General features: G+C 38.7%; 1 long non-coding RNA gene across 2 annotated transcripts in view; it reads right to left on the minus strand.

The window, feature by feature from the left end:
• Nucleotides 1-1,004: 1,004 nt before the first annotated feature.
• LOC138990731 (uncharacterized) overlaps nt 1,005-23,380 on the minus strand; it is a 70,062-nt gene continuing 47,686 nt past the window's right edge. Inside the window, exons 5-6 of one of the 2 annotated variants that reach the window (XR_011466834.1) lie at nt 10,530-15,731; nt 1,005-5,605 (exon numbers count right to left, since the gene is read on the minus strand). This is a non-coding gene — a long non-coding RNA (uncharacterized lncRNA). The remainder of the gene's footprint in view (nt 5,606-10,529; nt 15,732-23,380) is intronic. The other variant, XR_011466832.1, reaches the window with a different exon arrangement.

Consider the following 23,380-nt stretch of genomic DNA (forward strand, 5'->3'; position numbering starts at 1 on the left):
CCCAGAAGGGAATTTAGTCCTTTACGAGGGACTCTTACCGGAAAGCTATCCTAATTTGTCATTCCAGCTGCCTGCCTTACTTGCTGATGATCTTGTGAGAAGGAACTGAGTCTAATACATCTTTGCTTTGCTTTAACTTGAAAGAAAGCTTTCTAATTTTTTTTTCTTTCTGTTGATGCTGTGGTAAGAGTTTGAGTATTTTCAAACACAGATCATGAGATGAATTTTAATTCTCCCATTCCCCAGCTCTGAACACGGGCTGCCTGCCTTCCTATCAACCTTGACCCAGATTCCAGCATTCTGCAAGGTCTAGGGTGGCTTCCTCTCCTGTCACAAGCCATCACTGATCTTTCTAGTCTACGAGCATCTATTTTTTCCTAAATTCTTGTAATACTTTTGTTAGTTCCTTACTAAACAAGACAGTATAACATTGGGCAAGTTACCTAATTTGAGGCTCAGTTTGTTCCTCTATATAATGGAAACCGCTATAGTACATCACTCATGTCTAACACACAACAAATTCTCATAGGCGTATTTATTTATGAGTCTTTAGTATAATATTAGGTATGGTCAGTATTTCCTGAACATGGACAACTTTCCAAGCAACTGCTTACTGATATAGATGGAACAGTGAACACAGTGTATGCAAGCCACAGTCTCACAAGCCTTACAGTAGAGGAAGGAAGAGGGGGATAAATCATCCCAGCAAGATCTACATGGACTATGGGAACATGCAGCAAAGATAACTTCTCTTGTCAGCTAGAATTAGGAAAGTCCCTTTCAAGAAAGTATTATCTGAACTTAAGCTGATAAAAATAGCAGTGATTAGCCAAGTAAAGAGAAGAAGGGGGTGGGGCTTTAATGTAGTCTGTGCAAGTCCAAAGGCACCAAGACCAGGGCCAAATGGCTTCACTAGTGAACTGCACCAATATTTATTTTTTTAAAAATGCAAAAAATAGATAAATAAATTAAAATTTTAAAAATAATGCCCAAAATTTACACTCTTTCAAAAAATAAAACTTTTTTTTATTAAAAAAAAAAATTTCCAAATCATTCTAGTATCACTCTAATATCAGTAAGACTCTAATATTAAAACCAAACAAAAACATTACAAGAACATTGCAGACCATTGTATCTTATGAATACACAAACGAAAATTCTCAACAAAATACCAGTAAACCAAATCCAGAATTTATATAGAGAGTTGTAATGACCAAATGGAATTTATACCAGGAATACAAGATATGCTTAAAAATCTCAAAATCAATTAATAAAATATATCATTAACTGAATTAAAAAAAAAAAAAAAACTACATGATCATCTCAATAGGTGCATTTGACAAAAATCCAGTACCTGTTCACGATAAAAACACTAAACAAATAAAAATAAAAGGAAACTTCCTCAACCTGATAAAGGACATCTATTAAATACCCACAGTTAATATGAAACTTATTGGTTAAAAAAAAAAAAAAACTGAATATTGTTACGCTAAGATCAGCATGCATCACTTCTATTCAGTACTGTACTTGATGGAAGTTCTAGTCAGGACAATTAGGTGAGAAAATGAAACAAAAGTCATACAACTGGAAAAAAAGAAATAAAGCTATCTCCTTTTACAGATGATTATCTTGCATATAAAATCTTAATAAAATTAAAAAAATAATAACAAAAAAATAAAATAAAATAAAATTGAAAAGAAAATAAATTTAAAAAAAGAAATATTAATAAAGCTTACCATCCAAAGTTGTTTGAAGTATTTAACATAATATACAGTAAATAATAAGTGCTGAAAAGATATTAGTTGTTTTGATTATATTCATACTCATTTCAGGAAAGTATGTTTCCATAGTCTTGGATAGCTCTGTGAAGAATCCAATGACAGCTTTGTGTTATACAGCTTTTTCGGACTGTTGGTCTGTCAGTTGTGTATAATAAAGTATTGTTCTTTGAAAAATTAAAAAAAAAAAAAATCTTAAGGAATCCATTAGACACCTATTAGAACTAACAAGCAAGATCAGAAAAGGTGCAAGAGAGAAGGTCAAAACATAAGAAACAATTGTATTTCCTAAACACTTGCAATAAAAATCCAAAAACAAAACTAGGAAAATAATTTGCTTACTAGAGTCAAAAATAATAAAATGTATAGTAATATATTTAACAAAGTACAAAATATCATGCTGTGAAGACTATAAAATGGTGTTTAAATCAATTAAAAATAAAGAAGTTCTAAATAAACGGAAAAGCATCTTAGCTCTATAGATCGGAAGATTTAATATTGTTAAAATGCCAACACTCCCTGATCTACAGACTATGTATAATCTCTGTCAGAATTCTGGTTGGTTTCTTTGTAGAAATTGACAAACTGATCCTAAACTTAATATGGAAACTCAAGAGACACAAGATAGCTTGAACAATCTTCAAAATAAAGAGTATAATTGAAACTCACACTTTCTGATTGCAAAACTTACTACACAGCAACAGTAATTAAGACACAGTATTGTTGGCACAAGATACACAGAATGGAAGTGAGAGCTAACTTATTTTATATATATATAATAGGTACATATTTTTTCAATTAATTTTTGACAGAGGCATCAAAATCATTGATTAAGAATATTCTTTTCAATAAATGATCCTGGGATGACTGGATACCCACATGCAAAAGAATGCAGTTGGACTCCTACTTCACACAAAACTTTAACTCAAAATTGATCAGAGACATAAATCTAAGAGCCAAAACTACAAAAGTCGAGAAGAAAGCATACAATTAGCTTCTTATGACCTTGGATTAGACAATGATTTATTACTTATAACACCAAAATACCCCCAAAACCGAAAGTAGATTAATATGATCTTGCCAGAGGACACTATCAAGAATATGAAAGGACAGATCACAAAACAGGAGAAAATATTTATAAATCAGATACCTGCCAAGGGAATTGAATCTAAAATATATAAAGAATACTGGATGCTTGGGGCTAGTGCACTGGGACAACCCAGAGGGATGGTATGGGGAGGGAGGAGGGAGGAGGGTTCAGGATGGGGAACACATGTATACCTGTGGCGGATTCATTTTGATATTTGGCAAAACTAATACAGTTATGTAAAGTTTAAAAATAAAATTAAAAAAAAAAAGAATTCTTACAACTCAACAATAAAAAGACAATCCAGTTAAAATATAGGCACAGGAACTGAATAGATATTTTTCCAAAGAAGACAGTATCTGAAAAATGCTCAAAATCATTAGTCATCAGCTCAGTTCAGTTCAGTCGCTTGTGCCCGACTCTTTGCGATCCCATGAACCGCAGCACGCCAGGCCTCCCTGTCCATCACCAACTCCCGGAGTCCACCCAAACCCATGTCCATCGAGTCGATGATGCCATCCAACCATCTCATCCTCTGTCGTCCCCTTCTCCTCCTGCCCTCAATCTTTCCCAGCATCAGGGTCTTTTCCAATGAGTCAGCTCTTCGCATCAGGTGGCCAAAGTATTGGAGTTTCAGCTTCAACATCAGGGGGATGCAAATTGAACTACAATGGAATACCCTCTTTACACATGCTAAGACAGCTATAATCAAAAAGACAATAAGTATTGGCAAGAATGTGGAGAAATCAAAACCTTCACACTTGAGTGGTAGAAAATATAAAAAGAATTTAGCTACTTTGGAAAATAATCTGGATGTCTCTTAAAGAATTTCACATAGAGTTACCATTTCACGCAGTATTCCACTCGTAGCTATGTAATATACCCAAGAAAAATTAAAACATATGTCTACACAAATCTGGCATACATATCTTCAGAGCAGGATTACCATACTAACTAAAAGGTGGAAACAACTCAAAGGTCTAAGAAATGATAAATGGATAAGTAAAATGTGGTACAACCTTACAACAGGATATTCTGTGGCCAAAAGAAGAGAAAAGTATACAGTTCTGATACATGCCACAATATGAATGAACCTTGAAAACATTATGCTAAGTGAAAAAAACCAGTCACAAAAAGCTCTGCCTTGTATGGTAGCATTTATATGAAATGTCCAGAATAGTCAAATTTATAGACACAGAAAGTAGATGAATCGTTGTCTGTGGTTGGGAAGATGGAGGGTAGGGGAGCAGAGATGGCTAAAAGGTACAGGGTGTCTTTTGTAGGTAATAATAGTTCTAAATTATACGATGATGAAGGTTGTTCAGCTCTGAAAATGTCCTAAAAACATTTAATTTTACACTTTAAATGGGTGAATTGGGTGACATGTGAATTATATCTAAAGAAACCTGTTAAAAATTATTGGTCATGACCAACTGACGGGCTGTGTGTGACCTGGTACTCTGAAGAGCACTTTGTTAAGAATTAAGAGAATTCCAGTTTGCCTAGGGCCCAGGGAACCAATGGACTACTGATAAGCAGAAGGCATCAGTGATTTTTGAAGCCACACAGCTAGAGAGAATGGAGTTTGGAAACTAGATCTGTCTCTCGTGTGTGTGTGTTTAAGCATTATGATACATAACTGTAGTTTGTAAATAAAAAATCTTAGGTGCAAGTTCAGGCTCACCAGCTTGCCAAGAATGTGAATCTCAGGTAAGCATCTTAGAAAGTGGGGAAAACTATATTCATTTCCTGTGCTCTTTGTGTGGAATAAATGATACCATACAAAATACCAGTAATCTAGCAGGCAAAATAGAAAATAGTCGATCTTGTTGCTGAGCAAATTTGGATGATTGTTATATAGTTGGTGGCATGTTACTCTTTGAAAGATGACTTCAAATTCTGACCAGAGGAGATGGGCGTGGTGAATGGAGGTTGTCAAGGCAGGGGGAAACGTGATAAGCAACAGTGGGATCAGAAAAATGTAAGGGCTGAGAGAACACTGAGTGCATCCTGGCTGAGCACAGTGTGAGCCAAGAACACAGGATTAGGCCTTTGAGGACAAGCTACAAGTGGATCTTTAATCAGGCAACAGAGTGGAGCCACAGAAACTTTCAGGCTGAGTGAGAATATGTTCAGATTTGTGTCTTAGGAAAATGCATCCATCAGTATCTAGCATAGAGTAGATACTCAACAAATGTTCTCTAGATGACTGGCAGCAAAGTCAAAAATGCTGTGAAAAAACAGAAGCAGCGAGTAGAGAATCCAGTTAGAGGCTGTAACACACTGTTGGTCACACACTCAAACCCATCACCCCACCCCATTCCTTTCAAACAGAACTTGGCTTTCTCCCTCCTCCATGAAGGAATGTATTTCAGAGAAGTTTGGCTCCAACACCAGGGAATAAGAAAGCAATGGCACCCCACTCCAGTACTCTTGCCTGGAAAATCCCATGGACGGAGGAGTCTGGTAGGCTGCAGTCCATGGGGTCGCTAAGAGTTGGACACGACTGAGTGACTTCACTTTCACTTTTCACTTTCATGCATTGGAGAACGAAATGGCAACCCACTCCAGTGTTCTTGCCTGGAGAATCCCAGGGACGGGAGCCTGATGGGCTGCCGTCTGTGGGGTCGCACAGAGTCGGACGTGACTGAAGTGACTTAGCAGCAGCAGCAGCAGCAGAATAATTCAGGCAGTCCTTCCAGGGGTTGGTTTCAGCATGGGTGTGTACTGGAACACTTGCCTAGGGAGACATAGGGGGATTCTGCTAGAGAAACACAAAGAAAACAGGAGGAGCCCTTTTCATGCCTCTGGATATTTTCGTGTCTGTGTATGATGTCTAGGCATTTTCCAGGCGGCGCTAGTGATAAAGAACCGGCCTGCCAAGGCAGGATATGTAAGAGATGTGGGTTCGATCCCTGGGTCAGGAAGATCCCCTGGAGAAGGGAATGGCAACCCACTCCAGTATTCTTGCCTGGAGAATCCCAGGGACAGAGGAGCCTGGCAGGGCACAGTCCATAGGGCCACAAAGAGTCACACGACTGAAGTGACCTAGCACACGGGCACGATCTCCAGAATGGCTACCGCCATCCTCCAATCAGGCTGAGGGTAAGGCTGACCAATCAGGTGTACAGAACCAAAAGAATGCAGAGAAGTGGCCCCATGTCTACTGGCTCTGGAACCACTTCAGATTCTTTATTACGGAGAAATACATGGACTTATTATTCAAGCCAGTAGGGTCAAAGTTATATAATACTTAAAGCCAAACACTTGTTGATGGATAAGAGACCATTACAGCTCTCCAGGCAAAGGGTAATTAAGGCCTGAGTAAAGACAGTGTCCTCAGGAACAGAATGAGTTGAATACATTTGAAAGGCAATTTAAGCATAGAGTCAGATTCTCAGATTTAGCAAATAAAACTAAAGGCACACAGTTAAATTTGAATTCCAGAAAAAGCATGAATCGTGTGTGCTCAGTCACCTATAACACTTTGCAACCCCATGGACTGTAGCTGCCAGGTTCCTCTGTCCTTGGGATGGATTATCTTGGCAGGAATACTGGTGTGGGTTGCCACTGCCTCCTCCAGGGGATCTTCCAGACCCAGGGATCAGACTCACATCTCCTGCATTGCAGGCAGATTCTTTACCACTGAGCCACCTGGGAAGCCCAAGCAATAGTATGTGTTGGGCAACATTCAAGACATACTTATGCAAATGTATTATTTGTTGCTTCTCTGGAATTCAGATTTAACTGAGTGTCCTGTGTTTTTGTCTGGCAACTGGAGCGTAGAAACTTCAAGACTTAACTATGGATTTGATGTGAGAAAAACATCAGCAAAAAGAAGTTACAGATGCCTCTGAGGTTGTTAGCCTGAGTCGCTGGGAGCCTTGGGATACTACTATATATAAGAAGGAGAAGTAAAGGCATTTTGTGGAGAGGATAAACATTTAATTGGGAATTTTTAGTGAGGGAGATAGTCATCACGTTATCTTAGAATAGTAATTCTCAAGCAAGGGTATTCTGCCCCCAGGGGATATCTGGCAATATCTGGAGACACTTTTGATTGTCACAATTTAGGTGGGGTGAGGGGGGGGGCAGATGCTATTGACATCTACTGGGTAAGCATCCTGAGATGTTGTTGAACACCCTGCAACACACAACAAAGAGTTATCCCACCCAGAACGTCAATAGCAGCGAAGTCGAGAGACCCTACGTTAGAGGAAAGGGTAAAAAGGATGTTTTCAGAATTTGTATATCGTCTGCATTAGATTTTGATAATCTGATTTCTTTATTTGTTCAGCAAGCATTTACTGAGCATCTAATATGTAGGAGACTTGTTGGCACAAACAAGAGGAGGAACAAAATACAGTAGGGTATTTCCAGAAGCTCAGCCTACCAGGGGACACAGATGTGTAAAAGTGTCTGGATAAAAGCAACTGATGAGTAAAGTGGGCTTCTGGTGGCTCACTGGTAAAGAATCTGCCTGCCAATGCAGGAGACAAGGGTTTGACCCCTAGGTTGGGAAGAGCCCCTAAAGAAGGCAATGGCAACCCACTCCAGTATTCTTGCCTGAAGAATCCATGGACAGAGGATCCTGGTGGGCTACAGTCCATGGGGTCGCAAAGAGTCAGACACGACTGAGCCACTAAACAACAAGAATAAAGTAAACGGAAGAAAATGTGCTTTTATGTAAATTTGAGAAACTGCAATAAGGTTGCTGCTTCCCCAAAACATGGTCTCCAGAATATTAGTCTGGCAGATACTCGGTATATGAGGCAGACAGATCTTTCTTTATCCCAGAAAAACATGCAGCTATATACCTCCACCACAGTCTGGAAGAACATTACTATGGATTGCATTCTAGGCTCAGAAGGGCAGGAAGAAGCACCTGTGCCTAGCATCCCCCTAGTGCCGTCGTATGCCGACTCACTTATTCACAAAAGCAGAGCGAGCTATTACCATAGGCACTTCACAGGTGAGAAGACTGAGACTCAGAGAAGTTGCATAATACACAGAGTATGTCTTTACAGATCCTAGCACCCTCCCTTTCAGACTGTTTTCCCTTATTAATGCTTGTGGTTTTACCTGCTTTCGTTAACTAAGCCTATGTTCCAAATCTCAAAAAATGATTGTTGGGGAAAAGAGAACTAAAATCGTGCAGTTATACAATCAGACTATTAATGGAATAAGATTGCAAGAATATTCCAATAATGATGGAATATTATTCAGCACTAAAAAGAAAATGAGCTACCAAGCCATGAAAAGACATAGAGAAATCTTAAATATGTATTACTAAGTAAAAGAAAGCCAATTTGCAAAGGCTAGACACTGTCTAATCCCAACATTGTGACATTGTGGGAAATGGTACCACTATGACAACAATAAAAGGATGAGTCGTTGCCAAGGCTTATGGGGAGGGATGAATCAGCAGAGCACAGAGGATTTTTAGGGCAGTGAAACTATTCTGTCGGATAGAATAATGGTAATGCTAAATGCTCATGCTCAGTCACGTCCAACTCTATGTGCCTCCAGGGATTGTAGCCTGCCAGGATCTTCTGTCCATGGGATTCTCCAGGCAAGAATACTGGAGTGGGTTTCCATTTCCTCCTCCAGGGGATCTTCTCCACCCAGGGATTGAACCCACGTCTCCTGTATTGGGGGATGGATTCTTAACACCGAGCCACCTGGCAAGCCGTAGAATAATGGCAGATACACACTATTATGTATCTGTTTAAAGTGAAAGGGCTGCTTGAGGAGTTCTGTTTGAAAAAATGGTATATCCCCCTTCGGTGTGTCCCTCAGTCTGTGGATCCTTTGTATTTGTCCGCTTTTTCTGATGAAGCCTCAGCCCTCTGTTTTGTGAAAGGATATTTTCCCTTGAGACTTCACACATTCACACATCCTCTCTGGAAGCATACAGCTAAGAGGCAGTGGGTGGAACATGGGCAAGCTGTGGATTTTGAACTCTCCTGATTGATGGGTGAATATAAGTGTAAAGTGTAAGTCCCGTCAATGGACTAAACTTCAGGTTCTTCATCTTTAAAATGGAGCTGATATTGATAATTATATTTAATTATTCATTATCATCTGACTATTGTGCTAGAGAGCAAGGTCCACAAATTCAGGAATAATGTCTATTTTCTTCCATATCACTTCCACGGTACTGGCACAGAGCAGATGCTAATAACGCTGTATTAGGGGAATGGACGGATGAATACATGATGGAATGACACTGCCTGGCATGCAGGGTGATTGTGAAGCCTGAACAGCCAGTGTAGAGAATAATGCCAGGTGTCTCCTTTCTATAGCCCTGTGAATCTGTCTTTTCACCAGAAGCAATCCTCAACTGCCACCAGGAGAATTACTCCTGGCAATTAGAATAACCATAGGCATCCAGACAAAGAGAGATTTCAGGAATATGACTGACCTAGAGAAATGACACAGCTGCTCCATGTTCCCTGAACAGCATTTACAAAAGTAGGCTTCTGTTCTTTGCTAATTGCACACTGGAGAAAGCATGTCAATTTAAATGTAACCTGTTTCAGCCAAGGGATAGGCTATTTCTAGCCCATGTCTAACAGAATGATTCCCAAGAAGCCTCAAGCCTACTGATTCAATTAATCGAAGAAAACTTCTGAAGTTGAGATAGGCTTTATTTTAGACCCTGTTATCATTTCCCTTGATTCTAAAGAAGGCAGAATGAAGAACAGAAGGAGTGGCGCTTGGCTGGAAGAAAAGAAGCCTATGTCTTATTCTGACTCTGTCAACGAGCTGTGTGTACTTTGGGCAAATTGTGTCCCCTCTCTTGGCTTCAACTTATGAATTTAAAAAACCTATAAATTAGCTACATCAGTAATTCTCCAGAGTACATGTTTGGAGAAAATACTGGATTAATATTCTGATATAATTTTATACTTGGAAAAACAAAAATAGCCATCATTTTAAAATAGCAAACTATATATTTTGATTGGTGGAGGACTATGGCAAATACAGTGACTATACATGGAGCCTGTTCTTAACCATCACTCCCTCTCAATTCCCAAGGAAATACGCCACCATTTAAGGAGCTCTAGGTATGTGGTGTGTGTTGAATATATGAGTCTCAGGTATGTTGTTGTTTATCACAATGTAGAAGAGAGTAATTAATTGAAGCACTGATTGTGTGATTCTGATCCTTTTACCATCCCAGATCTCAGTGTAAAACATCTCATTTGAAATGATGAAGATGATTATTAGGATTTTAAATATTGAGTTCTTGCTCATGCATAAGGTATTTGTACTCACTCCTCAATGGCCACTAGATAAATTGTAGGAGAATATCTCAATTACATTCTGCATCATTTCTCTCCTGGATTTACAGGGTGGTGAATGTTATTAGTTATTAAACTCACAAGTCAATTTGCAAGTAATGAGATAATCACTTTTCACGACAAAGGCTGAAGTTGATGGACCAATAGTGGGGTAGCCTCAGTTTATAGTCATCAGGAATCTGGACACTTATAGTGCAACACACTCTGCACACGCTTCTCACATGTGGGGAGGAAATTCGTATTTATTAACTTTCAAAAGTGAGGCTTTGTCTTCTGATTTAATACTTTAGGTGGTTCACATTACTCACCCACAGTAAATGCCTACTGAGTTAACAAATGAATTAATCAGTTACTTACAGTCAGTACTTTATAGATGAGGACACTGTGGCTTCCAGCGGCAGTCCGAAGTAGGGCTAAGACTCAGGTGTGTCTCGTGTCAACGCCCTGTTCTTCCTTGTCTCTTCACCTCTTGGGTCCCAAGATCGGTCCTTGACTTCCCAGGAGCATAGTACACAACACATAGGCTCCATGTGGCTCGAGTTATTTTTAGCTAAAATCACCTTCAAGATTTGAGTTATATATCAAGCAAAAGTTTATAATCTACAAAGATATTTGTAGAGATGACAGGGCAGTGAAGCAAGCAAGAAGAAAAAGAAGTAAAGTAAGTAGGTGAATATTGATTATCTCAGTTGGAGCCCTAACAGTGGCTTGTCAGCCCTCTCAATTCCATAACACCTCTGCTTTTAAAGCTTAGTGATGTTCTTCTGTAAGATGAATCCTTTTATGAACAGCATGTAGCTACAGATATTGAGGATGGTGTTGGTGACAAAACAATAAAAGCAAAATTAATCTATTAAATATAAGGGCAAGAAACTGAATTCTTGAAATAAAGTAATACCTTTCATGAGCAGGCTTACACTTCATTGGCAATCTGACAGCAGCTTTCTCCTAAGGCTTCATGAAAATTAACCCTCCTCCATTCCCAGGTGTAGAATATTTCAGTGGCTTTAATTATTACTCAAAAGCCATAATAGAAATAAATTACTGGGTTTGAAGAAGAAATATGGGAGCTTATGGAGGAAATGGGTCTTACTTGATAATCCAGTTAGGAGATAAAACATCACTCTCATCCCATCGCACTCCTCACCATTTGTCATTTTCTGGTAAAACACACACACACACACACACACACACACACACACACACACTGGGCTGTGTGTCAGTGCTAAAGAATCCACCTGCAATGCAAGAGATGCAGGTTTGATCCCTGGGTCGGGAAGATCCCCTGGAGGAGAAATGGCAATCCACTTCAGTATTCTTGCCGGAAAATACCATGGACAGAGAAGCCTGGCAGGCTGCAGTCCATGGGGTCGCAAAAGAATTGGACGTGATTGAGCAACTGAACAATAACAACACACATAAATAATACATACATAAATCACAGAACTACTTTTTAGTTGCTCTGAAACTGATTTTCTGGTGCTGAATGCAATGTAGTATTAAATAACATTTAGAAAATAGACACATAAATAATTCAATAAAATCAACAAGAATGCAATGATTCAGAGATAACCACTGTTAGAATGTTGTTAGACTCAACAGAAACTTGGGCAACAAATATAGGTAAGCAATTCACAGAAGAGAAAAATTCAGTAAGTATTAAACACATAATAAAATGTACTCAGCCCCACTGGTTGTTCAGGAAATTGAAAATAAAACAATGCAACAAATATAAAAGCTACCATGAGAGACATAGCTGAAGAAAGTGTCAAAGAAGAGAAACATAAAATCAAGGACATTACCCAGAAGGTAGCATACACACAAGTTGTGAAGAAATAGAACGCATGTAAAACATCTGCTCTCCAGAAAATACGGAAAACATGCCCTCTTTTTCTCATGCTTTCTTTCCCTTTCATGTGCCTTCTCTGAATGATGTAGCTGTGAAGCCGTCAGTGTAGACAGAGCAACTAGACAATAGTGAGCAGGACTGCTGCATGGAGCATCAGAACAAGAGCAAGGAGAGCTGGGGGTCCATGCAGGACGAGAGGGGAGGCGACTCTGACAGTGAGATCCCAAGCAGGGTGAGGGAGGCACGCCTGTTGAGGAGTGGCTTGGTATGGAGTGCCAGAACCTGAGCAAAGTAAGGTCTTCTTTGTAAGAGGGACTTGATGAAGAGAAGACTTGTCAAAGAGAGTCAGACCAAAGCAGGGTCAGGAGGAACGGCCTATGTTTGAGAATGGCCTATACTTGAGAATACATGTACATATACATATCTCATATATCTCCAGATGGGAGATAGCTGTATTTAGGTGAAAATTTTAAATGGCAGAATAACGTGAGTATGATATTACTTCTGTAAAAGACTGATGTCTAACAGAATATCATTAGCCCTAAGCATTTGTGCATATGAGCGTATACACTTGTTCTTAATGCACATCAATTTGTTAATGTGTTATCTTGGGAGACAGAAATGAAAATGTTATGGGATAGGATCATTAATTTTTAAATACAATTTTACATTGTTTTATTGGTTCAGAAGAGGGTATGTTACTTTCTTAATACAAAAAAGAGAAAAGAAGAAAATATGTAAATACTTTATGTCCACTGGGGACATTTTAGAATGCTTAGTTTCCAAAGTGTGTTCCAGGGAATTGTATTTGATGGTAAATTTAAAGAATTCTTCCAAATAAGTTTGTGAATCTGGGGTAAAAAAAAAAACAAAAAACAACAAACAGCATTTTTTCCACTAAATTATTTATCATATGACTTAATAATTTTACTTGTGATGTGAATTTCTGAGATGACGCCTTCACTTATAGAATTTCTTGAATATTTTGACAAGCTGGAATATCTCAGGGAACCACTGCTTCATAAAGTCAATTTTCTGAAATAACTTGCTATTCCAACTCCCAAGACATTACCATTCTCAAGACCAATTCTTTTTAATCTTTTTGCTACCATTTGTACATAGTGTAGATCATATGGTACACAAAATTTTTACTTCCTTTTCCTTTGTAATGCTATATTGTTTTACCATTGAAGAGATTTTCATGGAATTCCAGTGTAAATGTTTATGCAAAATGTAACCAACAGAATCCTAAAATCACAATCCTAAATGTAATTAACCTGTAAATCACGTACTTGTGTAATTCACACTAAAAGATTTAAAGGGACTGACCAGAGATGGTGGTGTCTGGAGACAGGTGGAAAGCCTTCATGCAGAAAAGGAATTTGAAAACACAAAATCAAGGCAGCTCTGGTCAGAATGAAAGGATGTAAGAAATGAGCTCAGGATACAGACTCTAGCTTCTATTAAGAGAATAACCCGACTGATTAATCACAAAAACTTGAGGATGAGATGCAGTTCTACAGAGTTCAACAACAGTTCTGTTGCTGTTTAGTTACTAAGTTGTGTCCAACTCTCTGCAACTCCATGGACTACAGCCCACGAGCTCCTCTGTCCATGGGATTTCCCAGGCAAGAATACTGGAGTGGGTTGCCATTTCCTTCTCCAGGGAATCTTCCCAACTCAGGGATCGAACCCTTGTCTCCTGCATTGGCAGGCAGATTCTTTACCACTGAGCCACCAGGGAAGCCCACAGAATTTTGTAGAAGGAAGCAACACCTGTCATTATGTAGCTAGATCTGGACTATGGTTACTGAGACCTATAATAAAAAGATTTATGTTTCCACATACAGTGAGCTGTCTTCACTGTGTCACAACCAATCCCTTATTCATAGAAATGGTTATCCCCTGAAAAGAAAACTGAAAGCCTGTCATAGTCCGTTCAGGCTGCTATGGAGGAATACCATAGATTGGGTGGTTTAAACAACTGACATTCTTTTCTCACAGTTCTGAAGGCTGGGAAGTCCAAGATCAAGAAGCCTGCAGATCTGATGTCTAGTGAAAGCCTGCTTCAGGATTCTTGCCATATCCACACATGGCAGAGAGAGAGAGCAAAGCCAAGCTCTCCTGTCTGTTCATATGAGAAAACCAATACTGCTGATAAGGGCTCCACCCTCATGACCTAATTACCTGCCAAAGTAATTACCTCCCACCTCCTAATGCCATCACATCGGGAGGTAACATATGGATGTTGGGGGGGACACATATAATAAAGCTACTCTGATAATTTATCTGGAAGCTGAATAAACCCTTAAGTGAATAATAGTGAGTACTAGCATTTTTAGAGTTGTTTATTAATCTCTTGCATCCATGATCTAGTTTCATCCAGCTTACCCTACCTGTGACAGTTAGGTACCATTATCTTAATGTTATAAAGAAATTAAGGCTCAAAGAGTTGGAGTGATTGCCCAAAGTCACAAAGTTAATTAGTGAGAGAGCTGGGATTTACATCCAGATGTTTCATAGTAAGTTCCTTCTGCTGTTCCATATATTCTTTCTCCAGTATTAGGCACTCAATGATAAAAAACAAAATATAGTAGTATGTTTAACTTGTGGCCTATCCATTCTTGATTTTGTTTAAATCTGAATTTATTTTGTAGTCAGAGTATCTTTTCAGGTAATTTCTTTCAAAAAAAAAAAAATACACAGGTGGCATATCTTTGTTTTTGCACATCTGAGACTGTGTTTCCATTGTCACATACTTGAAAGATAACTGGGATGTATGTAAAGACTTTGAATCCAAACCTCCTCCATTAAAATCCATCAGTTGTCACTCCTTACATCCTAACTTCTGATACAATGGAGTCTAAGCCAGACTGACATGTGTGTGTGTGTGTGTGTAGTAAACTGTTTATCTTTTTAAAATGTTCCTCTTACCTGAGCACTTGTCACAGTTTTCTTTGTTCTGACCCATCATAAATTTTGCCAAGGTATGTTTCTGTCAGTTCTTTTCCCCTGACTTCATCAGAGCAGCAAGAACCCTTTTGTCTTTACTTTCTAATCTAATTACTTATCAGGATTTAAAAAAATTATATTGTTGATGCCTATGTTGTAGTTACTCTGATTTTTTTCCTTGTGAACACTAGTTACTTTTAAGTAAAATTCCTTTCTCTGTCCTCCATATTTATCTTTTCTGTTATTTATCTCACTTTTATTTTTCTGAGAATTTCAGAACTCCTCCTAAAGTTTATTTCTTTAGAAGACAGACATTAATTAAATGTTACTCTGTGCCACACATTGTCCTAAGTGTTTAGAATACAAGACTGAATAAGAGAAACAAAAATCCCCACCTTTGTGGAGACTACAAAAGAAAATAGAATATTTCAGATATTTGTAAATAATCTGGAGACAAATAAGGAAGGTAAGTGAGTGCTAGGAGTGTGGAAAGTTGCATTTTTAAATAGGAAGGAAAAGCAAGATCTTACCAAGAAGGAAAAGTGAAAGTGAGAGTGTTAGTTGCTCAGCTGTGTCTGACTCTTTGTGACCCCATGGACTATACCTCACCAGGCTCCTCTGTCCATGGGATTTTCCAGGCAAGAATCCTAAAGTGGGTAATCATTCCCTTCTCCAGGGGATCTTCCAGACCCAGGGATTGAACCTGGGTCTGTCACATTGCAGACAGATTCTTTACCATCTGAGCCACCAGGGAAGCCCTAAGAAGGAAACATTTGAGTAAAGATCTGAAGTAGGTGAGGGAGTGAACCAAAGGGATATCTAAAAGAAGAACAGACTGGTTAGAACAGCAAGTTCAGTGACCTTGACTAGCGTGGTTTCAAAGAAGAGCAGAGACCAGTGTGCCTGGTCTAGAGTGAGCGAGAGTGAGCAAGGGTAGGGAGAGGGGAGGGGTTGAGGGGAGTAGCAGGAGAGGAGGCCACTGGGGTAATACAAAGGCAGATCAGGTAAGGCCATGTGAAGAGATGGTAAGAGTAAGAATCTTAGCAGTTGCTCTCAGAAGACAGGCCAGTGAAAAGTTATGAGCAAAGAAGTAGAGTGAGCTGACTTTTAAAAAGTTTTTATTCATCTAGTTAGCTACTTTCTTGGCTGTGTTGGGTCTTCTTTGCTGCACATGGCCTTTCTCTAGCTGCAGTGATCAGGGGCTAGTATCTAATTGTGATGTGCAGGCTTCTCATTGCAGTTCCTTCTCTTGCTGCTGAGCACTGGCTCTAGAGAATGGGCTCAGTAGTTGACTCACAGGCTTAGCTGCTCCTAGGCATGTGAGATCTTTCGAGATCAGGGATTGAACTGGTGTCCTCTGCATTGCAAGGAGGATTCTTAATGACTCTGCCACCAGGGAAGCCTGATTTGCTTTTTAGTAGAATGGCTCTATCTGCTGTGAATAGGGCCAAGGGCAGAAGGAGAGACACCAGTGAGGTTATTGCCATAGTCCTGATGAGAGGTGATGGTGCCATGAACCAGAATGATGAGGGAAGAAGTGGTGATGTGGTTGAACACTTAATGTACCTCAAAGGTAAGGTACATTAAAAAACCAATAAGACTTTCTGATAGATTGGAAGTGAGAATGTAGATTCTTGTCCTGGGCAACTGGAAGGACAGAGTTAAATTTTAAAACAGAGAAAATTCTAGGAGAGGTAGAGAAAGGAGCTCAAAAACACTGTTTGAAGAATGTTATCTGTGTAATTTTTTTCTTGGGGAGGGGTGGTTTCTTTTTACTCAAGATTTTATTTGTAATATTCATACATGTTAACAAACATAGTTGTAGTCCACTTATGTTCACTGACCTACAGAAGGGTTGGCAAACTTTTTCTGTAAAGGCAACATACATATATATATATATATATTTTTTAATTGACTTTGAAGAACAGATGGTCTTTACTGCAATGACTCAACTCTGTTATAGCATGAAACAAGCTATTAGCAATATATAGAAGAATGAGATTGACTGTATTCTAATAAGATGTATTTGAAAAAACAGGCAAGTGAGTCAGATTTGGCCCATGGGCTATAATTTGCGGAACTTCTTAATCTACAGTACCTTATTGAGTACCACAATTTATTTATTCTGCTGTTGATGAGCATTTGAGTTGTTTCAAGCTTGGGGTTTTTACAAATGATGCTCCTAAGAAACTTCTTGAGAATGTCTTTTTGTGACCACATGCTGCTATTTCTATCTTATATAAATATAAGAAGTAGAATTTTTGTGCTATAAGGCATATTAATTTTCAATTTTTATAACTCTAATAATTTAACTTAACTCCAGTGATTTAACAACTATAATAATTTAACTTCCACCAACTGCCTATGAGAGCTCCTGTTTTTTCACAACTTTGCTATCAATTCAGTATTGTCAGTCTTTTAATTTTAGTACTCTGGTGAGCATTTAGTTGTACTTTGTTTTTATTTCAATTTGTACCACATGATTACCAACGAGGACGAACACTTCCACATGGTTTTGGCCACAGAAGACTTTCCTACGGGACTGGTTAGAGAACGGTGTACATATTCCCACTGGATTGTCTTTTTTCTCGTTGTTGTGTAAAAGTTTCCTATAAATTCTGTGTATATGTTGCGATTATGTTTACCCACATGTTTACTATTTTCTGATATTCTTTATTCATTCCTGCATTCCTTAGCTTCCATGTGGCAGATATTTCATTGGCATTGAATCACTCCTTTTAGTGTTTCATTAGAGCTGCTCTGCTGGTGATGAATTCCCTTAGTTTGTGTTTGTTTGAATCTCTTAAATTCACGATAATTCTTGAAGGGATTTTTTTCTGTGTTAACATTTTAGATTGTCTCTCATTTTCTTTCAGCACTTTAAAGATACCATTCCTTTGTCTTCTGCTTCCTATAGTTTCTATTGATAAAATCGGCTGTCTGTCTTACTGTTGCTCTTCAGAAGATAATATGCCTTCCCCACTTTCCCTTTTTCCTTAAGATTTTTATCTTTGTTCTTAGTTTTAGCAGTTTTTTATGATACTCTTCAGTATAGTTTTCTTTATATTCTTCCTTCATGGTGTTTATAGGACTTCTGGAATTGATGGCTCAATTTCTTTACTATTTTTTGGAAATTTGTATTGCTTTTTGCCTTTTTTCCCCTTTCTCCTCTCCTTCTGGATTTCCAATTATATACATGTTAGACTTCCTTACTGGATGCTTATATATGTTACACACTTTTCTGTATTTTCATTCTTTTGTCTTTATATGCTTTATTCTGGTATTTGTTGTTTTTCTTGATATTATGTCTTACCACCTTGTATGTGTATAAGTGTGTATTTTTTAAGCTTTGTAAATATTTTGTCCATTTTCTTTTTCTCAGCAGCAAGTCAGTTGGAACTATATAAGCTGTCATTCAGGAAGAATGATTTCTGACTCTTCCTTCATTTTTTTCCCCCCACAAATTATTTTAATTATGCAACTGAAGTTTTGGTTTTGCTTTTTTAGTTTCCTTATCATCTTTTACAACACTTATATGTATTTTCAGCTTATCCTAATATTGTTTCTCTCAGCTTATGTTACCTTATTATGATGATCTGCTTCTGTTTCCAAGAGGCATTATTTCTTTACTTTTATATCAACTGGTTTCTAAAATAGTGATAGTTTTATTTCTATTAATTAGAAATAATTTTTCTTTCTATTCTATTTATAGAAAGAAATAAATTTTCTTTCTATTCTTCTGGACAAAGTTCCCTTTTCTTTATCCTGCAATTTTCCAAAAAGTTTTTAAAACTGGTTTTTCACTTTATTTGTTATTTAAGGAGAAAATCTTTCCAAATGTGTTGACAAAATTAGTAGATCACTATTACGCTGTTTCCTGTTAGCTACAATCTGGTCAAGTGTTAGACTGAGACCTATACCTGAATGGCAACTTGATATGCACAACTTTTAGGCAATTCTTAGTAGGCTTTCCTTGAGTATATTTTAATATTCTTCCTGTTTTTACCTTTTTGAACATATATAAATATAGAATTCCTACATCCTAGTAAAGTACCATCATAGAAATGTTTTTACTTGCCTTCCTACTCATAAAGCCACTTAGAAATACAGACTGTTTAAGACTATGTTTAAGAGTGTGTTTATGGTAGTCCAACTTTGACCATTCTATCAACATTTGTAAATGTCATTTTCTTTATTTGTAAAATAGGGATACTAAAGAACTGTTCTTGTAAGATTATTACTTGAAATGATGTGTGTAAACTTAATAGCAGAATTGCTGGCACATATAAGTAGACATCATCCATTATTAAGAAGAGGTGGCAAGAATACACAGAAGAACTGTACAAAAAAGATCTTCATGACCCAGATAATCACGAAGGTGTGATCACTCACACTCACCTAGAGCTGGACATCCTGGAATGTGAAGTCAGGTGGGCCTTAGGAAGCATCACTATGAACAAAGCTAGTGGAGGTGATGGAATTCCAGTTGAGCTATTCAAATCTTAAAAGATGATGCTGTGAAAATGCTGCACTCAATATGTCAGCAAATCTAGAGAACTCAGCAGTGGCCACAGGACTGGAAAAGGTCAGTTTTCATTCCAATCCCAAAGAAAGGCAATGCCAAACAATGCTCAAACTACCGCACAATTGCACTTATCTCACACGCTAGTAAAGTAATGCTCAAAATTCTCCAAGCCAGGCTTCGGCAATACGTGAACCGTGAACTTCCAGATATTCAAGCTGGTTTTAGAAAAGACAGAGGAATCAGATCAAATTGCCAACATCCACTGGATCATCAAAAAAGCAAGAGAGTTCCAGAAAAACATCTATTTCTGCTTTATTGACTATGCTAAAGACTTTGACTGTGTGGATCACAATAAACTGGAAAATTCTGAAAGAGATGGGAATACCAGACCACCTGAGCTGCCTCTTGAGAAACTTATATGCAGGTCAGGAAAGAACAGTTAGAACAAGACATGGAACAACAGACTGGTTCCAAATAGGAAAAGGAGTACATCAAGGCTGTATATTGTCACCCTGCTTATTTAACTTCTATGCAGAGTACATCATGAGAAACGCTAGGCTGGAGGAAGCACAAGCTGGAATCAAGATTGCCGGGAGAAATATCAATAATCTCAGATATGCAGATGACACCACCCTTATGGCAGAAAGTAAAGAAGAACTAAAGAGCCTCTTGATGAGTAAAAGAAGACAGTGAAACAGTTGGCTTAAAGCTCAACATTCAGAAAACTAAGATCATGGCATCCAGTCCCATCACTTACTTCATGGCAAATAGATGGGGAAACAGTGGAAACAGTGGCTGACTTTATTTTTCTGGGCTCCAGAATCACTGTGGATGGTGATTGCAGCCATGAAATTAAAAGACGCTTACTCCTTGGAAGGAAAGTTATGACCAACCTAGACAACATATTAAAAAGCAGAGACATTACTTTGCCAACAAAGGTCCGTCTAGTCAGGGCTATGGTTTTTCCATTCATCATGTATGGATGTGAGTTGGACTATAAAGAAAGCTGAGCACCGAAGAATTGATGCTTTTGAACTGTGGTGTTGGAGAAGACTCTTGAGAGTCCCTTGGACTGCAAGAAGAGCCAACAAGTCCATCCTAAAGGAGATCAGTCCTGGGTGTTCATTGGAAGGACGGATGTTGAAGCTGAAACTCCTATACTTTGGCCACTTGATGGGGAGAGCTGACTTATTTGAAAAGACACTGATGCTGGGAAAGATTGAGGGCAGGAGGGGAGAAGGGGAGGACAGAGGATGAGATGGTTGGATGACATCACCAACACAATGGACATGGGTTTGGGTGAACCCGGGGTTGGTGATGGACAGGGAGGCCTGGCGTGCTGCGGTTCATGGGGTCACAAAGAGTCGGACACGACTGAGCTACTGAACTGAACTGAACCCGTTATTTGTAGACATAACTAGTAGTACCAATATTTTGGCTGTTAAGTTGCTGTCTCCTTCTTCCTGCTCTGACCTTAACCTGGATAGAAATGGTTTGATGAACTTGGTGTCCAGGGAACAAACTATTTGTAGTCTGAAGACACTATCCATGCATTAAAGAAACTGATACCCAGTTTTCTTACAGGTACAGTTTCCTACCTTTGTTAAGGATGGACAATGGAAGAAGCAGAAAGCAGTCTAGAATGCCTGTGGGTGTCAAACATGACAAAAACGAGTGCATTAGGCTAATACAATTCAAAGGGACTGGTAAGGACTGTGGAAAATCTGAAAGCACCTGCCTAGCATTTTACAGGCATCCATACTTCAGTTCCAGTTAGTTGATACTCCCTGGAAATGTGGGATGAATGATTTCACCATGAGGTAGCCATCGGTATTTGTAAGAAAATCGTATTTTATATTTATGTAAATTCATTTTTTAAAAGACCCAGGATATCAAATAATCTGTATGGGCTATCTAAGGTGTATATGGCTTATGGTATGCTATTTTGTAACTTCTAACCTCCAAGATAAAGCCCACCACCTTGTCAATAGGATCCCATGACTTGGCTCCAGAAATCTTCTTAAAAGTTATTTTCCACCTCTTCTGATTTTAAGTTTGCTATCTGGTAATACCAAAATGCTCCCAGGAATCCTCTGACTGCCTTCTAAGCTCTAGGCTTCCCTAAGTGGCCCTAGTATAACTTTAATACCATTCTGGGCTTACAGCCATCATAGACCTTGCAACACAATTTTTAAGCATCTGTTTCCATCATCCTCATTCACCCAAAAACTTCTTGGGGCTGAAGACCATGTTGTGTCCACCTCTCTTCCCAATGCCTAGCACAGTACTGGACACATAGTAGGCCCTCAGGTAACATTTGTTAAATTGGATTGAATTTTTTTGGAAAGGGACATAGTAAGTGATATGATCATTCTTTGCAGAAGTTGAAATGTGATACAGAGGGCATGAGTGCAGAACACATATTATTCATCATTTTCTTTACTCATTATTTTTGGGTCTGAAGAACCAAAGACCTGGAAGATCTCTAAGGCAAAATACACTCGAGAAACTTCCAATAGTCTGATTTCCCTATGTGTTATCTGATTACAACATCCAAATATCAAAGGTAAAATTAGGATAAGTAATAGTGACAATAGCTATTGTTTATGAGGCTGCTGCTGCTGCTAAGTTGTTTCAGTCATGTCCGACTCTGTGCGACCCCAGAGCTGGCATCCCACCAGGCTCCCCCTCCCTGGGATTCTCCAGGCAAGAACACTGGAGTGGGTTGCCATTTCCTTCTCCAACACATGAAAGTGAAAAGTGAAAGTAAAGTCGTTCAGTAGCGTCCAACTCTTTGCGACCCCATGGACTGCAGCCTACCAGGCCTCCTCCATCCATGGGATTTTCCAGGCAGGAGTACTGGAGTGGGATGCCATTGCCTTCTCCCATTTATGAGGCTACAGCACCAATTCTTTGCTAAGTAGTTTAAAGGAACTATGTTTTCTTCAATCTTTATGCCCTCCATAAAAGGCATATACTCTCATTTTTCCCATTTACCGGATGAAGACATAGCGACTTAAGAGAGAACGTCCATGGTACTACAACTAGAAATCGGTGGATCCAGTATCCACACCCACGTCTGATTCCCCTTCACTTCTTGATACTTCTCACCAGTGTCAAGTGACATCAGTGACCTATGGATGATTTTCTTTTCCCTAAAGACCTGAACTTCAGAAGGAATCTACCCTCCTTTGTGACCTTATCATGAAAATTTTGAAGAGGTAAAGAATCAGAACAGGATCAGAAGATAAAAAATGACTTCATTTCCTTGCTTTGATTGCACCTCTAAGCATTCTTTTGGTATACAGATCCTTTAAAAAAAAAAAAAAAAAAAAAAGGCACTCTAACTAATAGGGAGGTTTCTGAGAAATCACCTCTCCTTGCCTGTGACTAGAAGACAAAGCAAGGACCCTGGAGTCATGTATTCTTGAGTTCAAATCCCTACCCTGTTCCTTTATGAACTGATTCCATTCTTTCAGGCTTATTTTCCTATATACAAAATAGAATTCATAAAGCTCTTCTGGGCTCACAGGTTTGTTATGAAAATCAAGTGAAAAATGCAGGGGAAAGTGCTTTTGGAACTGTAGAGCACCAGGCACACAGGAAGACTGGCTACTGTTTCGCAGAAACGACATCCCCAAGTCATTTTATGAGAGACGTGGAAACTGGGGTCAGGACATAGGCACACACTGTTACCGTGGCCCTGCTTTGATACAGTGCAGAGGTTTAAGTAGCCAGCAAATCAGTGGAAATCAGGCTATGAACACTGGACAAATACAACATATTAATATGGACCTTTACTTTGCCAGAGACCTATAATTATACCTTATAATATTATATATATATATATATATATTTGCAGCAGTATTATAATAAAATGCC

Source organism: Bos mutus, chromosome 14 (assembly GCF_027580195.1).
Source record: "Bos mutus isolate GX-2022 chromosome 14, NWIPB_WYAK_1.1, whole genome shotgun sequence".
Taxonomy (NCBI): Eukaryota; Metazoa; Chordata; class Mammalia; order Artiodactyla; family Bovidae; genus Bos; species Bos mutus.